Source organism: Macaca mulatta, chromosome 8 (genome assembly GCF_049350105.2).
Source record: "Macaca mulatta isolate MMU2019108-1 chromosome 8, T2T-MMU8v2.0, whole genome shotgun sequence".
Taxonomy (NCBI): Eukaryota; Metazoa; Chordata; class Mammalia; order Primates; family Cercopithecidae; genus Macaca; species Macaca mulatta.
In genome coordinates, this window is record NC_133413.1 from 40,847,670 (window position 1) to 40,865,557 (window position 17,888).

The window sequence follows — 17,888 nt, forward strand, 5'->3', positions numbered from 1 at the left end:
CTTATGAGTTCAGAGTTCTGTTCCGGAGACTGAAGTTGCCAGAAAGGTGACCATGTTCCTATATGTCTTCTTAGGGAGCTGGAACTATGACAAATTCAGACACTGAAGGGTGCATTTGGTCATTCAGGCAATTAAAACACCCACAGCATCATTAAGTATTGGGCGTAAGGATAAATTTAGTTTGTGATAGTTTAATTGCTAAATGAAGGAGTTAAGCTGGACCGTCCTTAATTCTCCACTTGGTGCTACACTTAATTTTAATGTAGTTTGATGGACATGTGGAGTCATCATACAAATTATGATGAAATTTGGGGCCGGGCGCGGTGGCTCAAGCCTGTAATCCCAGCACTTTGGGAGGCCGAGACGGGCGGATCACGAGGTCAGGAGATCGAGACCATCCTGGCGAACACGGTGAAACCCCATCTCTACTAAAGAAATACAAAAAACTAGCCGGGCGAGGTGGCGGGCGCCTGTAGTCCCAGCTACTCTGGAGGCTGAGGCCGGAGAATGGCGTGAACCCGGGAGGCAGAGCTTGCAGTGAGCTGAAATCCGGCCACTGCACTCCAGCCTGGGCTACAGAGCGAGACTCCGTCTCAAAAAAAAAAAAAAAAAAAAAAAAAAAGAAATTTGGAAGAAGATTCCTGAGCAAGTTACCTGTCTCCAGTGACTCATGCTGAGTTTCACTAGGACTCAGAGTTCAAGCTGCTAACTAGGTTTTGTATCTCTTTTCCAGTAGCAGGAGTTTTAATGTGATTGGACACAAAACTGGCTACAATTTTTTGAAAAATATATCCGCAGACTGGCATTTTCTTTTTTCTTTTTTTGAGAGAGGGCCTCACTGTGGTCCTCCAGGCTAGGCTGGAGTGCAGTAGCACAGTCATCACTCACTGCAGCCTCAACTTCCTGAGCTCAAATGATCCTCCTACCTCAGCCTCCCAGGTAGCTGGGACTACACACTCATGGTGCCATGCCTGGCTGACTTTTTGTATTTGTAGTAGAGACAGAGTTTTACTATGCTGCCCAGGCTGATCTCCAACTCTTAGGATCAAGCAATTGCTTACCATGGCCTCCCAAAGTGCTGGGCTTACAGGTGTCGGCCAGCATGCCCAGACATGGCAAGTATTTTCAAGTATTTTTTGAGGATGAAGTTAGTTCTATGTTGTTTTTTTTAATTAATTAATTAATTTTTATTTTTATTCATTTGTTTTTTTTTTTGTTTTGAGACAGAGTCTCGCTCTGTCGCTCAGGTTGGAGTGCAGTAGCGCGATCTGGGCTCACTGCAACCTTCGCCTCCCAGGTTCAAGCAATTCTCTGCCTCAGCCTCCTGAGTAGCTGGGACTAGTACTTTTTATTTTTATTTTTTGAGATGGAGTCTCACCCTGTCACCCAGGCTGGAGTGCAATGGCGCTATCTCGCCTTCCAGGTTCAAGCAATTCTCCTGCCTCAGACTCCCGAGTAGCTGGGATTACAGGTGCCTGCCACCACGCCTGGCTAACTTTTTGTATCTTTAGTAGAGACAGGATTTCACCATGTTGGCCAGGCTGGTCTTGAACTCCTGACCTCGTGATCCGCCCACCTCGGCGTCCCAATGTGCTGGGATTACAGGCGTGAGCCATCATGCCCAGCCCGTTATTTTGTACTTTTAAAAAATAATTGGTAACTCCTTTGTATGTGAGAACACAAGAATTAGAAGTCAAGCAGGGAAGCATCGACTTGTGATTCTGAGATGCTATCATTCTCCTTAAAACCTAAATTCTTCCATCTGTAAAATGAGATGAAAAGTCTCTAATTCCCTGAGAGTGGGGGAAAAAGAATATTTAATTCTTTTGAACTTTTTACCGAGTATATATATTGCCTATTAACAAAATAATAAAAGGACATAAGTCCATGTGTCCAAATATCCTTTTTGCTTTTCTTTGTTTTCTATGGTTTGTAATAATCAGCTTGTGTTGGGAATTGCTGATGTAAAAGTCAACCCACTTCACTGACTACCATAGGCATCTCTTGGAATAAACTGGCTAGAATTTATTCTTCCTAATAACTTTGACTATATTCACCCACAAGTATTTATTAAGAGTAGCCCCTGTGTGAGCTCAGTACTGAAGCAGTGAATTATTTAACTAGTCTAAGCAAAAATAATGTCAAACATAGTGCTAAAACATGGTCATAGATCCAAAGTTAAGTACCTATTCATTCTTTCACTCTGAACTGGGAAGTCCCAGTTCTTCCCTCTAATCGCAGCGCAACACTGAGGATACAGGATTCCGAATGGTGCACTGCATTTATTCAAACTGATGGGAAAACAATGCCATCAGCATGAATCAATAGGAATGGTGCTTTTGGCCAGCAGACTGTTATTTCTGGGGATGGCACACACAGTCAGTTCTGAGGCTGAGAACTGACACTATTAGTGTCAGACTTGGCAGTACAGCAATGCTTTCCAAACTTTTTTACTAGGAAATAACTTTAGCACATGTAAGTATGCATGTATATGTGTGTGTATATATATATTTATATGTATATCTCCTGTTTATATTTTACAAGTCTGATTTTATAAACTTCCATATATTCCACCAGAGTTTTCTCTTTTTTGATTTTACTTTCTTACTGTCCTTTACTGCTGTTTCCCTTACCCTATAAACAGAAATTTCCTAAGCTTCTTCCACTCCCCGTTTTCCTACTCTCAAGGCTCTGAGAATTTGAGCTAAGAGACAACCTTAAGTATTGGGTGAAGGTCACTGAACTACTATTCAGAACCCAGGGATTCAGATCATGACTGGCTGTGTGATTCTGAGATGCTATCGCTCTCCTTAAAACCTAAATTCTTCCATCTGTAAAATGAGATGAAAAATCTCTAATTCCCTGAGAGTGGGGAGAAAAAGAATAGTTAATAATTTATCATGAAGTGTTAGCTCTTTGGGATAAAAGTTTCAAATGAAATATGAGTATTTAAATTCAAAGGTTTGATACTGATTTTTCAAATTTTAACATTGTCAGCACTTAACCATGTTCCCTAAAAGCATGAATTCACTGAATCCCAAATGCCATGGTATGAGACAGTTATCTGTCATCACCACCTTCCCCATTCTCTTCACCCAGCATAGAGAAGTCACTGGTCCCTGGCTATCAGCTAATTAGTGACAAAGTCAGGAGTCAAAACTAGGTAGCTGGGTGTCAGAGTCTAGTTACTAGACAGCCGGTAACTATGAAATCAGAGCCAGTTAACTTCCAACTGTGTCCTTTCCTTGCTCAAAAGCCTTCAGTGGCTCTTGAAGTCTACTAATGAGTACAGACTCCTTACCTTAGCAATAAAGACCCTCCAGCTACCTTTCTTTCCTGTTTCATTCCCCATGACAATCCTTCTTACGTCCTCCCCTCCTCCAGCTGAACTGTACCAGCCACACCTCCCTGAATAGATCCCATGCACTCCTGCTCTGTGCTTTGCCTCTGATCATCTCTGTATCTGGAATTCACCTTCACCTTTCTACATTTTACCTTTCTTTCAAGGTCCTTGCAAGGGGCCATCTCCTTCATGCATTTTCCCCTGCCCCTCTCAACCACAGCTGGTTGATAATCTTCCCAGGGAATTTTATCTCTGCTCTCCTTTGCATGTATCAGTTTCTGGCTTTTATGATAGTTATTTCTGTACATACCATATTCCCTCCTTAGTAAGAGATGAACTCCTCGAAGGTTGCAATATGATTTTCTTTCTCATGGAACTTTTAAATTATATTAAAAATTTTAATCATTCCTGTTCTTTTTTTAAAAAAATAACCAAAAACATGCATGCTTGTTGCAAAAAAATGAACCCTCACACAATACATCTCTTAGAAAGAAATCCACCATTATCACCCCTCTTCCCCTGCCCTAAGAGAACTGTGGTTAACAGTTTGGAAAGTATTCTTATAGACCTTTTTCATGTAAAAAATTATTTACAGAAATGGGATCATACTATATGTAAAGCTCTGTGCTTTTTTCACTGAAAATGTATAGTATTTTTCACATAGATATCTACCTCATTCTTTTTTTTTTTTTTTTTTTTTTTTGAGACAGCATCTGGTTCTGTCATCCAGGCTGGAGTGTAGTGGTGGATCTTAGTTCACTGCAACCTTGAACTCCTGGGCTTAAGCGATCCTCTTGCCTCAGCCTCCTGAGTAGCTGAGGCTACAGGTGTGCACCACCATGTCCAGCTAATTTTTAAAAATCGTTCATAGAGACGGGTGTCGCCATGTTGTCCATATTAGTCTGGAACTCTTGGGCTCAAGTGATCCTCCTGCTTTGACTTTTCAAACTGCTGGGATTATAGGCACGAGCCACCCCACCCAGCCCTCACTCTTTTCTAAGTGTAGCATAGCATAAGATTGTAGCAATGCACCTGTTCAATCCCTTCTTGATGCGTATGAAAGCGATTTCCAATTTTTACTATTATGACCAATGCTGCAGTGAATATAAATACATATGTGTGTGCACGTATTGCTATCTATATATCCATATAACTTTCTTTGGATATGCAATTGCTAGGTGCAATGGAATGGAGATTCTAAATGATGATAAATATAGGAAGTGTCGGGGTGGGAGGGAACAGTCTTGTTTTATGTTTTTCTATATCCTTCACAAGGCCTAACATTGCATCTACCAGTGTAGCTTGGTAGGTAAGAGACCAGGCTCTGGCCTCTGGCTGTCCAGGTTTGTATCAGCGCTTTATCTCTATGACTTAGCCATCTCATCACCATAAAATAATGGCAGGGTCATTGTCATTATAAAGCTTAAATGAGATAATACATGCATAACAATTAGCAATTAGTAAGTAACTGGAAAATAAGTAAATGCAAGACATACAGAAGGAAAAATGGTAATGGGTTCAGATAATTGTGGAATGAATTGGACTGAATAGAACAATGGCAGTTTGAGTAATCATTCTAGAAATGGATGGCACAGAACTATTCAAACTTTGCTATCAAAACCCATAGCAACTATTTATAAAATGACTGGCTAACATTAGAGGTGCAATGTGTAGCCCTGGAGCAATTCATCTCCGTGCAAAGTGAACTGGCCTGAACCAGAATCAAACCAATGACCTTGGCCTCTTTGGCCCCACACTTTCCCTCACAGAACTAACTGGCCCCAGCTGCAGCCTTATGTAATGGGTATCTATGAGGACAGAGAAAAATAGTTCCCTGCGGGGTGCACTGGCTCACCACTGGAGGTTGTTAGGTTATCTAGCTAACCAGCTATTAACATTGAAAATGAATAGAAAGTACATAAATAAATGCTTAGAGTAGTGCATAAGGCTTTCTGTTTAGATTCATAGGTTCTAAGTCAGAAGTTTTCATCTTGGTGGCAAGGTTTCTATACCAACACTAGAAGATTCTAAGGTGGTCAACTCTGGGTTCTAGAACCAACTCTGCCACTAACTATTATAGCTTCAAAACCTTGAGCAAATTGTTGAGCTTTATTTTACCCTGGTACAACAAGGGGGCTGAAACAGCACATGTCAAAGGTCCTTTTTTGACATTCCTTTCTCCACAGATACAGTGTCACATTCTCAGACATCAGGGCTGTTTATTTTTGCACTGAACAAAATTAAAGTATACAATTAGGCAACAGCAATACTGTACTTTCAAAATGTGTCAATGAAGTGATGGCAAAAGTAAACATAAGAAGCTAGACACAGTCAGGCGCGGTGGCTCATGCCTGTAATCCCAGCACTTTGGGAGGCCGAGGCGGGCGGATCACTTGAGGTCAGGAGTTCGATACCAGCCTGGCCAACATAGTGAGACTCCGTCTCTACTAAAAATACAAAAATTAGTCAGGTGTGGTGGTGTGGGGCTGTAATCCCAGCTACTCGGGAGGCTGAGGCAGGAGAATTGCTTGAACCTGGGAGGCGGAGGTTGCAGTGAGCCAAGATCATGCCACTGCACTCTAGCCTGGGCAACAAAGCGAGACTCAGTCTCAAAAAAAAAAAAAAAAAAAACCAACAAGAAGAAGCTAGACACAGAAGGCCACATATGATATGATTCCACTTATATGAAATATCAAAAATAGGCAAATCCATAGACTGGATGGAAAGCAAGTTAGTGGTGACCAGGGGCTGGGAGAAGAGAAGAATGAGAGGTGACTGCTTAATAGGTATGGGGTCACCTTTAGAAGCGATGAAAATCGGTTGGAACTAGACAGTGGTGAGAGTTGTACAACATTGTGAATTTACCGAATGCCATGACATATACACTTTAAAATGGTAAAATTTATGTCACGTGTATTTTATCACAATAAAAAAGTGCCCCCCCAAAAGAGAGAGAGGGATGGCAAAACATAGCAGGGCACAGACTCACTTGACCCCTGCTTCAATGTAACATGAGAGGAGGGTGGGGGTGGGGGTCCTCTGAGGAAGCTCTGGGAGATCCAGGAATAAGAAAGAGAGTAGACATTGGTGCAGGATTTGTCATCTAACTGGGGCCGGGTCCTGGCCAGGGACAAGTGTAGCAGTAAATGGGGCTCCAGTGAAGTATGAGCATCTCCCCGAGTGCACTGATGATGACCCTCCCTCAGTCCAACATGTTCCTGGCCTCCTCCCACTGGTGTCAAACCATATCCATCTAAGTTCCATTTCAAAGCCCACTCCCTTCTTGAGCTCCCCCACTGTACCCCATACAGAGACACATTTCTCTCTCTCTCTTTTTTTTTTTTGAGACAGGTTCTCACTCTGTCACTCAGGCTGGAGTGCAGTGGTATGATAATGGCTCACTGCAGCCTCAAATTCCTGGGCTCAAGTGACCCTCCCATCTCAACCTCTTGAGTAGCTGGGACCACAGGTGCATACCTGGCTAAATTAATTTTTTAAATTTTTTGTAGAGATGAAGTTTCCCTAGTTGTCCAGGCTGGTCTTGAACTCCTGCGCTCAAGGGATCCTCCTGCCTTGGTGTCCCAAAGTGCTGGGATTACAGGTCGTGAGCCACTGCCCCTGGCTATATCTTGTCCTTCTAAAAGTTGACAGCACTTACTCTCTGTGCCATTCCCAGGGCACAAGTCTGCTTCAGCTTTCTAGAGACACCTGTATTCTCTTACCACCCAAGGCCTTCTGTTTCTCTTTGCCTCCCAGCATCCAATACAGTAGTGCTCAGGAAATACTTGTGGCTCTGTGACGGAGTGACTCAGGCAGCCCCACGGGGAGTAGAGTTTTATGAGTTTAATATGAACCATACCATGAAATCTGAGAAATTTACCTCATTGCTCATACTAGAAACCCTTAATTCCAGTCGGATTTGCTTGGAGCTGGATGGAATTGTGTTGCTTTTCACACTGAAAATGATCATCTAATTTTTAAATTTAAAAAACATTTACATAGCACCTACTTCATGTTCGACAGGAATCTCAACACTTCACAAACGTTAACTCACTGACTTTTCCTAACAGAGGCATTGAGAAATTAAACAACTTGCCCAGGGGTCAAAGCCAGTAAACGGGCAGAGCTGGCTTCAAATCCAGGTTCCGTGCTTCCAGAGGAGATGCTTTTCAGTTTGTTCTGGTGCCTGAAACTTACAGATGAGTGCCAAAAACCTCCATGAACGGGGGGGGGGAAGACATTGATGTATTTATTTCAAGGGAAATGTTTTTTTCCCCCATCGTCCCCCTTTTCTTCCTCATTCAAAGCAAAATGCTCTAAAGCAAACAGTCTTTTTTTTCACACCTGAGAGACTAGCGCGGCTCATTTTTGCTTTGGCAATCAAAATAGAAGAGGAAACTTGTGTGGTTTCATCACTGGTGCTTTCGGGGTGTGTGGGGCGGGCTGTCCTTCTCCCTCTGTCCTGGCTCAACGGCCAGAGCCCCCTCCCCAGGCGTTGTGGCCTCCGGTCGTGGAGACATAAGAGGCCACCTTTCTCCTGTAACACCGGGAATGTGCCCCAGCCTCTTCCTCCTTCCTGCAAATCCAGTCCTTGTCCTGGAGAACCTCAGCCTCTTCTTATGCCTGCCTCTCTCAAAGCCTCGTAGGATTTACACCTGATTAACAACGTTTGCATCAGGATCGCCAGCCCCTGCAGGCCCGCGCGAATCCACTACATTTTCATGTTTCGGATGTTGTCCACCTGACTTGATGCATATTCAAATGTCTCTCTCCCCACGTGGGAGGCCGGAGTCAGAACCTGACAGACCTGCCGTTTACTAACTGGGGACCCAGGGCAAATTACTTCACACGTCTGAGTCTCGGTTTCCTCACCGTGAACGGGACTGGTACCCATAGGTTGCGGCGTGGATCAAATGAGATAGCGCAGGGGCGGGACCGGCGCACAGCAGCTTAGTTCCTCTTGGCGAGGTCTACGTAGTAACACATGCTTGCCTGTTTCCCATTTTTTCCCAGAGCACCTTAATGCTCTGGGGGCAGGAAGGGAGTCTTCGCGCCACACCGAAAAAGTCCCAGCGGGCACGGTGTAGGCGCCTGTGGTCCCAGCAACTGGGGAGGCTGGGGCAGAAGGATCGCTGGAGCCCAGGAGGTCGAGACTGCAGTGAGCTATGACTGCGCCACCGCACTCCAGCCTGGGCGACAGAGCCAGACCCTGTCTTAATTAAAAAATACAATAAAAAAAAGAAATTAAAGTCTCTATAACCCTGGTTAGAGCGTTCCCGCCCACTGGTCTCTTAGGGCACATTTAGGACAACCTGAAGATGCCACTCTTCTTGGGACCCTAACTCTGACCCCAACTCCTCGGTCCCCAAAGTCTAAGGGCTCAGGATCCGAAGGATACCCGGCTGAGGTCGCTGGGTGGGGCTCTGGGAGGAGGAAATGGGGTTCTTGAGGGAGCTCGCGCTCCAGCTCGCCTCCTCCTGCGAGGACGCCCCCTGCCCGAACACCTGCTGCCCGAGCGAGCGTCGGGGCCGGGCCTCCCCGCGGGGCAGTCTCCGGGCGCTGGTCCCACCTGCGAGGCGCGGACCGCGGGCGGCCTCGGGCGCAGCGTCGGGGCGCCCCGCCCCCGCCTCCCCCGCGCGGCCCCGGCGCCCGGCCGCGCCCCCTCCCAGCCCGCGGCGCCCCGGCACCCCTCTCCCTCCCCGGCGGGCTCCGCGGAGCATTGTACTCACATCCGGGGCTGGGTTTTGCTTTAATGCGAAACGTAATTAACCCGGAAAAAAGAGCCGAGGGACTGGAGAGAAGGAGGGGGCACGGGGGGAGACAAGAGCGAGGGGAGCGAGAGGCGCGGAGAGTTTGGAAGCTAGACCCAGAAATCCCCGGAGCGCGGCGGACTCGGCGGCCGGAGGGGCGACCCCGCCCGATGTAACGCACCCCGCCCGAGCCCCGGCCCCTGCACGGGGGGGTAAGTTGGGCGCCCTCGCGGGCCCAGGAGCGGAGCGGCGCAGAGGGGCGCGCGAGGGCCGGCGGGGCTGGGGGCGCAGGGGGCGCCCCGGCGGGGGCCTGGCCTAGGGGCGCGAGGGGCGCGCCCGCAGGGCTGAATACGCCGGTCCTGGTGGCTGACAGGCGAGGGGAGGTGGCCGCAGATCCTGGAGGCCTCCTCCAGCCCTCCGGGAGAGCCCCGAGGGCAGCCCCTCCTCCAAGTGCCCCGGGTGGCCAAGGTCGCCGCCACCAGGGGTCGGGCTGCGGGGGTGGGGCCGCGGAGAGGGTGGGGGCGGGAGTTCTGCTGAGCTGCATTTTCTCACGTTTGCAGCAGCGAAACTTCTCTGCGGGTTCTGGCGCTGGGGCACCGGCCCCGCAACGACTGCCCGGGCTGCGGGAGGGGAGGAGAGCAGAGAACGTCCCCAGGCAAGTCCCTTGGGTACGATTGGGCCATGGAGACTCCTCTTTCTCTTCCCCGACTACCTTATTAAATGACAGGCCTAGAAGGCTCCCCTACGGACACCCGTCCTTTCCTATGGGTGCAGCCTGGCCTTTGGGCTTCTGGAACTCCATACAGTGGAAAGGACTGCCCTAAAATGAAGGTTCGGTGCCAGGTTGGGTGAGCCCTCGAGGGGAGCTCTCGTTCTCTCACCAACTTCTTCCTCACCTCACACGCTTCCCTTTTCTCCTTCAGTCCTGAAGACGATTTCACCAAAATTTTTAAAAAAAGAAAGAAAAAAGAAGGGTGGGTGGGGGTGGGAAGCTAGGCCGTTTAGAATGGAAAAATGTCCCCGCACGCCCAGAGAGGGGTGCAGGACCCGCTGCAGCCCGAGCACCCTCACATCTCCTCCCCTGGGCCAGCCCTGCCCCCAGGCCCTCGCCTTAGGGTTTGGCTTCCTTCCTTCTTGGTGAACGCAGGTTCAGGATGTATCTTCCCCTTCTCATTCCTTCTTCCTGCCCGCCCCCTTTCTTTAGGGCTCCAAGTGGGGTTTTAAGAGGACAGTAAACGGCAGAGAAGAGGGAGGGGAGGGCACCACACCAGGAAGCCAGCTGTGGCTGTGGGGGCTCTGAAGGCTGAGCTGTAGATGCACTTGGGGCTGAAGTAGCAAGACTGCACTAATGGTGTTCTTCATATATCTGACCAAGTCCCATTTTCCCTTCTTTTGTCATTGTTTTTCTTTGGTTGCAAAGCCTTCCGAAACAGCAAAGCAAAAGATCTTGAAAGAATAGAAGTTTTTGTTTTTTATTTCAGTTGCGTTCAGTTGACATTTATTATACATGCAAGGCAGTGATGAACAAAACACAACTCCAAATATTTTTTCTTTTTCCTTTACCTTTGGAGGGCTAGACCCTGTCTTTGGGGAGCTTACAGGACTTGTAAGCCCCCCACTTGTTGTGAGAAGCCAGAGCAAGCTTTTAGAAAGCATCATCATCATCTCAGACGTTAGCCTTCTTCAACATGTGCCGCTTGAAGGCGGATGATTTTTTCACTATCAAAGGTCTAGCTTGTAGTCTAGATTATGGCCAGCCCAATGTATGACATGTACCAGGTGCTAAGTAAATGTTTGTTGCATTAATGAATGAATGCAAACACATGAATTGTTTACACTTGTCCAAATGGCAGAGAAAAGAGCAGTGTCGTTGTTCCTCAAACCTGTAGGGATTTGGTTCACCAAGCTGGTACATGGGAGTTATTAGTCTGGGTGTTGCCTTTACACCTAAGTATCCTTTGACCCTGTTTGTACATTACAGCATACTTTCTATAAATTGTCTGTGGCACTCCTAGTGGGATTTTAGCTGGCTGGTAATGGGAACCTTGCTTATTTCACAGATGGGTAATTACCTTGGTATTGATTGAGAAACTGCCTGCCCTTTGGTGAAGAGTTTTTGCAAACCTTTCTTTTTCCTTGTCATTGGTGCTTTCTTCTTCTCTCTTCTGTGTAAGGAAATAGGGCCTGCAGATTCCATCATGTCATGATAGTGAGTTGAACCATATTCAGCTCGATATTTTACAGTGGTTAAAATAAATCTTGAAGACACGCAGGTTTTGGTTGGTGCAGGTTTTTGTCCTGCAGAAGTGGAAAGGGAAGGCTGATGAGCCCTATCAGCTGAGCCCCAGAGCAGCCAAGTGTTTGCTGAAGTGTTAGGATACTAGGAAGACCCAAGCAGCATTGGTCTCCTGTCCAATTCATGGGACAGATGGACAGGTGGGTGATGCCCCTGCTGAAAGGCTGGATGACTCAGATGAGAGCTTGCTGCAGACAACAGTGCATCAGAATATCTTTTCTGATTCACGGAAACTGCTGTGGCTCGACTTATTCTGGTTGTGATAGACCTAGGGCTTGGAAAAGAGGATCTGGGTGCTGCGATGCTGAGTTGCTCTGCCCCCTCTCTCTTTTTCCACCATGAACAGTTTGGGTTGCCTTACTTTCCGTTTTCCATCTGTCTCAGTGAGCTGGATGGGACTCCAGCAATCTAATCTGGTAGGCTTTGGAAAGGAAGGAAGGAAAGCAAATATTATAGTGTGTTGGCCTATGGGAAGAGAAGAATCCTGGCCCTGCCTGATATAAGCCCATTATTGAGATGGGAAATTGGACAGGCGGGGGAGATAGGGTAGCCGAGAGGTGGGAGGGATGCGGCCCCATCCTGTCGGTAGAGGAGGCTGGGGGTTGGCGCAGTGACTCTACAGTTCCTTCTGAAAGCCCCTTCCCTGCCCTGACCCCAGTTGATTGAAGTGATTTGTTATGCATTAAAGCCAGAATTAGGCTTTCTCACTGTGGAGGTCCCAGCCCTGCTGGGGCAGGGACTCCTAATATTGCCTAGTGTGGGCAAAAGGCTTGGGGGCTTTGGCCTTGTGGTGTGCGTTTTGCCCACAGTGCCTGGTCAGCTGAGATGAAGAGGATGGGAAGCTGGGTCCTCTTGTCCTTATGCTCTTGAGAAGCACTGCAGTTAAAGTGCGAAGGCTGGGACTCAAATTCGGCTGGCCCCTTGCAAAGCAGCTCTCTGCTGGTGTGTTTGCCCGTGGCTGGATCGAGAGGCAGCTCTAGGATCCTTTCCTTGGAAACTGATGAGCATATCTAGGTTTCTGTTAACTCTCAGGGTAGCCTGGCCAAGAAGGAGTCAGCGGATTGCCTGGACTTTTTGTTTTAAACCTCCTGGAGAATTTTTAGAGATGTAAAATGTGGTTGTTCTTGGAGTCGAGTGAAGAGCGAGGGAAGCTGACGCCTTTCCTTGTGAGAGGGATCCCAGAGTTGCAGCTTTTTCACTGACATTTGCTCATTGGCGTTAGAGGGATGGAGGTGCACATGCAGCAGCTGCCTGCCCAGTGTTAAGCAACGTTGCAGTAGTAATGATGACCATGTACTCCTTGTTAGGCACCCACACATGCACTTTAACAACAACAATATTTACCCAATGTCTGGGTGTCCAGCGCTTTTCCCACATTGTTTCATTTAATCCTCACAGCAGCCTTTGAAGTAGGTAAAGCAATTATCTCCGTTTTGCAGATTAGGAAATAGACCCTGAAGAGTTAAGCAACGTGTCGGCATTTGCATCCAGGTCTGTCTGGCTCGAGATCTGGCTCGAGACTCATGCTCTTTCCCTTCACTCCACTGCACGCTTGGGATAGGTAACTGAAATCAGCACACCCTTTTGAATGGTCATCTTCTTGCAAAAGTTCCCTCAAAAATACTCATTGGCTGGATGCAGTGGCTCATCCCGGTAATCCCAGGGCTTTGGGAGGCTGAGGTGGGAGGATCACTTGAGGCTAAGAGTTTAAGACCAGCCTGGGGAACATAGTGAGACCCCATCTCTACAAAAAATTGAAAAATTAGCTAGCTGTAATAGTGTGTGCCTGTTGTCCCAGCTACTCGGGAGGCTATAGCAGGAGGATTCTTTGAACTCAGGAGTCTGAGGTTATAGTGAGCTATGATCGCACCACTGCACTCCAGCCTGGGCACCAGAGCAAGACCGTGCCTCTAAAAAAAGAAAAGTTTTTTTTTAAAATACTCATACTGATTATTGTCACCTGCACATCCTCCTTACCATGCCCAGCCCCTCCTCCTTCCCTAAATCGAGAGACAGAAGCACATGTTTTTAGAGGAACACAGCTAGGCCTTTTATGCTCCCCCCTCACCACTCCCTTGCCCCACCCCTGGCACTTTGCAAAAGGCCAGTAGGTCGGAGAAATGATGTTTTTGTTTTTTGTTTTTTGTTTTTTGTTTTTGAGACAGAGTCTTGCTCTGTCGCCCAGGCTGGAGTGCAGTGGTGCGATCTCGGCTCACTGCAACTTCCGCCTCACGGGTTCAAGCGATTTTCCTGCTTCAGCCTCCCGAGTAGCTGGGACTACAGGCGCATGCCACCATGCCCGGCTAATTTTTTGTAGTTTTAGTAGAGACGGGGTTTCACTGTGTTAGCCAGGATGGTCTCTATCTCTTGACCTCATGATCCACCCACTTTGGACTCCCAAAGTGCTGGGATTACAGGCATGAGCCACTGCGCCTGGCCTGGAGAAATGATGTTTTCTTTTCATTCTCCTACTGCCTATGTATTAGTACCCTCTGGTAGACATGGTCCATTATAAAATGAAGTTTAGAGTTCCAGGACTCGCAGCTGTTGTTAGGAAGCCCTACAGTGAAACTGAATTCATTGTGGGGGGACTTTCACAATTCTGAAAGTTGGAGATCTCACCTTTTATAGGCAGTAAAGCCAGTGTGGCTGCGTGCCTGCACTGGTGCCCTTTCTGGTGGAGATGGTCTGATGGGCCTTCAGCCCCAGGCAAGCTTTTGTTTCCTGCAGGCTCCAACAACCACATTTTCTTTGAATGTAGATGAGGCTGCTGTGAAGAGAGGTCATGAGTGTCTGAAATATTTTGTTGTTTTTGGCATCTTTATTGCAGTGGTATCAATTTCCAGTTACTCCTGCCTTACACCCCTCCCGGCCTATATTTTTTCAAAAATTCCTTCTTGAGTATCTCTTGCTCTCTACTCCAAGTTCTAGGGTCCAGTGGGGATTGGGCTATCTCAGGGTCAAGCCAGCACCCTGTCTGATCCTCCCTCTGCCTCATTCCTGTACATGTTTGCATTCCTCACCCTGCACTTCCTCTGGGAACTTGTTCTCAGTACATTTCCTTCTCTTGCACTTTATTCTCCCGCCTTACACTATTTGGAATCTGCTATCATGACAGTTTCAAAATGCGGCCATGTTAGAGCAGTAGGAAGTGGAGGCTTCCACACTTCCTAAGTTATAATCTTTGACCCATTCTCAGGGATGTGTTCTCAAACAGCCATGCTTGCATTTTGCTGTTGTTTTTACTGGGCTTGTACATTGCGAAGGCCCTGTTGGCTTCACAATATACTTTGATGTGTACTGCAAATCTAAACATATGTGAACTCCATTGATGTGGTCCATATGTATTCTAGCAATAGATGAGTGACTGCTCCATATCTCTACACCTCAGTTCCTGTCTGCTCTATTTCATACAGTCCTCTTTGAGATCTCTGATGTTATTTCCCGAAAAACTTTCTCCTGTCACCCAATTGAGCCATTTCTGGTTGGTAGAACCTCTCACTCACTACTGACGCTGCTGCCTGCAGCTTCTGCCCTGGTAGGGGTAATGGGACAGAAAATGTACATGCCACACGCCCCAATCCTTGTCAAAAAGCACCTTTTGAATATTTTCTGGAGCAAAATCCCAGAAATTCCTTGTCCTGCCAACACAGAATAATGTGAAAGAAACATCTTTAAATTTGTAAAATGAGTACTTTTTTTCTCATTTTTGAACTGAGGTTGTAGTAGAGTATTTTGTATTTGAGCCAGTACCATTTAAGGCTTTGTCTCTGTTATCACTTTCTCTTATTATTTATCTCAAAAATGCCAAAGTAGTCAGGCAGAGTCTCCCTTATTTCCCTCTATTATTTCTTCTGTCTCCAAATTATGTTAGCCATCTTCAAAATCAAGAGGGCTATTCGGAAAACCACAACTCTCATTACTTATTAGCTTTATAGCTTTTCTTTAAAATAAATCTGTCTGGCTGGGCACAGTGGCTCATGCCTATAATCCCAGCACTTTGGGAGGCTGAGGCCAGAGGATCACTTGAGCCTAGGAGTTTGAGACCAGCTGGGCAACATACAAAAATTAGCCAGGTATGGTGGTGCACACCTGTAGTCCGAGTCACTCAGGAGGCTGAGGTGGGAGGATCGTGTGAGCCCAGGAGGTGGAGGCTGCATTGAGCCATCATTGTGCCACTGTACTCCAGACTGGGAGACAGAGTGAGATCATATTTCAAAAAAAAATTCAATCTATTCATCTTTTCACTCATCCAGCCAGCCACTTATTTTATATATGTATGTATATATGTATGTATGTATGTATGTATTTTTGAGACAGGGTTTCACTCCTGTCACCCAGGCTGGTGTGCATTGGTGCGAGATACTGGCTCAACAGCAACCTCCACCTCCTGGACTCAAGCGATTCTTCTGCCCTAGCCTCCCCAATAGCTGGGACTACAGGTGCACACCACCTCGCCTGGCACTTACTTTAAAATGTCAGTCCTATCTCCCAAGTTTCAAGAAGGAAGACTCCACTGGGGATTCCTGTCAGGGTCCCCATTTCCTCTTCCCAGAGCACTTGTCAAGGTACAGCCCATGTGTTGTAGGAATAAAGGAATAGCGGCATCGACTAAAGGAATAGCAGCGTCGACTTGGGACTGAGTATTCTGTCAGCCTGAGGACCTGGGCTCTTCTTAAGACCAGAGAGCCGGGGACCACACCAGCAAGAGAAAGGAGGAAAGGCGCTCAGAGGATGTTGCCATATGAAGTAAGAAACCCAGATAACTTGGAGGGTGCTAAAGCGCTCTGGGCAGGTAGATGTCTGGCTCTTGGATAATTGTGAGATGTGAAACATTTATTTATTAGGTGTAGGTCTTTAAAACAACAAAAAGTTCCAGGAGAGCTATAATTTAGGGAAAGCCTTGTTTGTTTGTGGACTCTGGAGAATTGAGAAATTTATTATCAAATTCAAAACGTATACACTTGGGTGGGAATCTGTGTGGAATTAAATAGCTTTCTCTCCTGCTAAATAAAGTAACACATGCTCCCTGTAGAAGATTTGGAAAAATATGTACAAGTAAATGAAATTCCACTCATAGCCCATAGATAATAACTTACTATTTTGGTGACTGTATATCTGGTTTTAAAACAGACCATATATAGGAATATAAGAATAATATTTGGATGATTGAGATCGTATTATGCACCATTTCGTATCTTTAAAAAAACTTATGATATGGTGAGTTTTCCCCTCATTCATTAAAAATAACCTGAAAACAGAGTTTTTGAATCATTGTGTAATATTTCCTTGTGAGCATGTCTTGTTGTTTATTTAATTATTTTCTGGGCCAGGCGCGGTGGCTCATGCCTGTAATCCCAGCACTTTGGGAGTTCAAGGTGGGTGGATCACGAGGTCAGGAGATCGAAACCATCCTGGCCAACACGGTGAAACCCCGTCTCTGCTAAAAATACAAAAAATTAGCTAGGTGTGGTGGTGCACACCTGTAGTCCCAGCTATTCAGGAGGCTGAGGCAGGAGAATAGCTTGAACCTGGGAGGCGGAGGTTGTAGTGAGCTGAGATGGTGCCACTGCGTTCCAGCCGGGGGACAGAGCGAGACTCTGTCTCAAAAAAAAGAATCATTTTCTAACCATTGTGTTGTTCAGGACATTTCCAGTTGTTTGTTACTATAAATTCTATTGCAGTTGCCATCTTTTTACTTTAATCTTTCTTTGCATCTTTGTTGATTGACTTGGATGGAATCCTAGAAGTCAAATCAAAGGGTATGAACATTTTTTGCTTTCTTCATATATATATATATAAACTAAATTGCTTTCTAGAAAGGTTCATACTCCTGTCCTGGGTGTATAAGAATCCTAGGAACATTTTTTAAGTAGACAACATCTGTTTTAAGCAGTGATCGTTCCCTTTCAGCCCCTCTAGTGCCTCTGCGTCCCATCTGGGCTATGTGCTATTTTCTCAGGGTCTGGGTCCCAGCTGTCTCTTGTATATTATGAGCCTGACAAAGTCATCCGTTGCCTCAGTTCCTCAGGGTAACTTTTTTCTTGGCTCAAATCTCCACTGGTGGAATCTAAGGCATGGAAATGGGCAGTAGAGAGATATTTGGGGCTGCGATGCCTCCCAGTGCCCCCCATTTCATTCTCTGGCAGGCAGCCATTGACTCTTCCTTCTCATGAGCTGCTTCTAGTCAACTGGTGGGTGTTGGCCAGGAATCTCTCAGTTTAATTGCCATTTAACATGCTTTCTGCCACTGATTAATATACTCCATGCAAACTCACTTTCCCCGAGTTTCACTTTTATCATAAATACTTATTTTCATTTGCAGTACATATTTAAGAACTTATATTCTACTTAGAAACCTGGATCATATAAAACTTCCCACTTTTCGTTTTTCTTTTCATTAAAATACTTTTTTTTTTTTTTTTTTTTTTGAGATGGAGTCTCACTCTGTCACCCAGGCTGGAGTGCTATGGTGTGATCTTGGCTCACTGTAGCCTCC

At 46.4% G+C, this 17,888-nt stretch overlaps 1 protein-coding gene and 1 long non-coding RNA gene across 15 annotated transcripts in view; one reads left to right on the forward strand and one right to left on the reverse strand.

Moving 5' to 3' along the window:
• Window positions 1-17,888, forward strand: part of PLEKHA2 (pleckstrin homology domain containing A2) — a 92,155-nt gene that overhangs the window by 8,937 nt on the left and 65,330 nt on the right. For 6 of the 14 annotated variants that reach the window (XM_077943512.1, XM_077943519.1, XM_028852597.2 and 3 more), the window contains exon 1: window positions 9,206-9,305. The exons of 2 other annotated variants lie outside the window; for them this stretch is intronic. The gene's annotated coding sequence lies outside the window, so the exon portion shown is untranslated. Of the gene's footprint in view, window positions 1-9,205; window positions 9,306-9,653; window positions 9,762-17,888 lie in introns of those variants that run through there. 6 more of the 14 variants (XM_077943514.1, XM_077943518.1, XM_077943523.1 and 3 more) reach the window with 2 other exon arrangements.
• Window positions 5,548-9,268, reverse strand: LOC144330775 (uncharacterized). Its single transcript, XR_013397253.1, has 2 exons — window positions 9,073-9,268; window positions 5,548-8,552 (listed from the first exon to the last, which is right to left on the reverse strand). It is a non-coding gene; the product is annotated as an uncharacterized LOC144330775 (long non-coding RNA).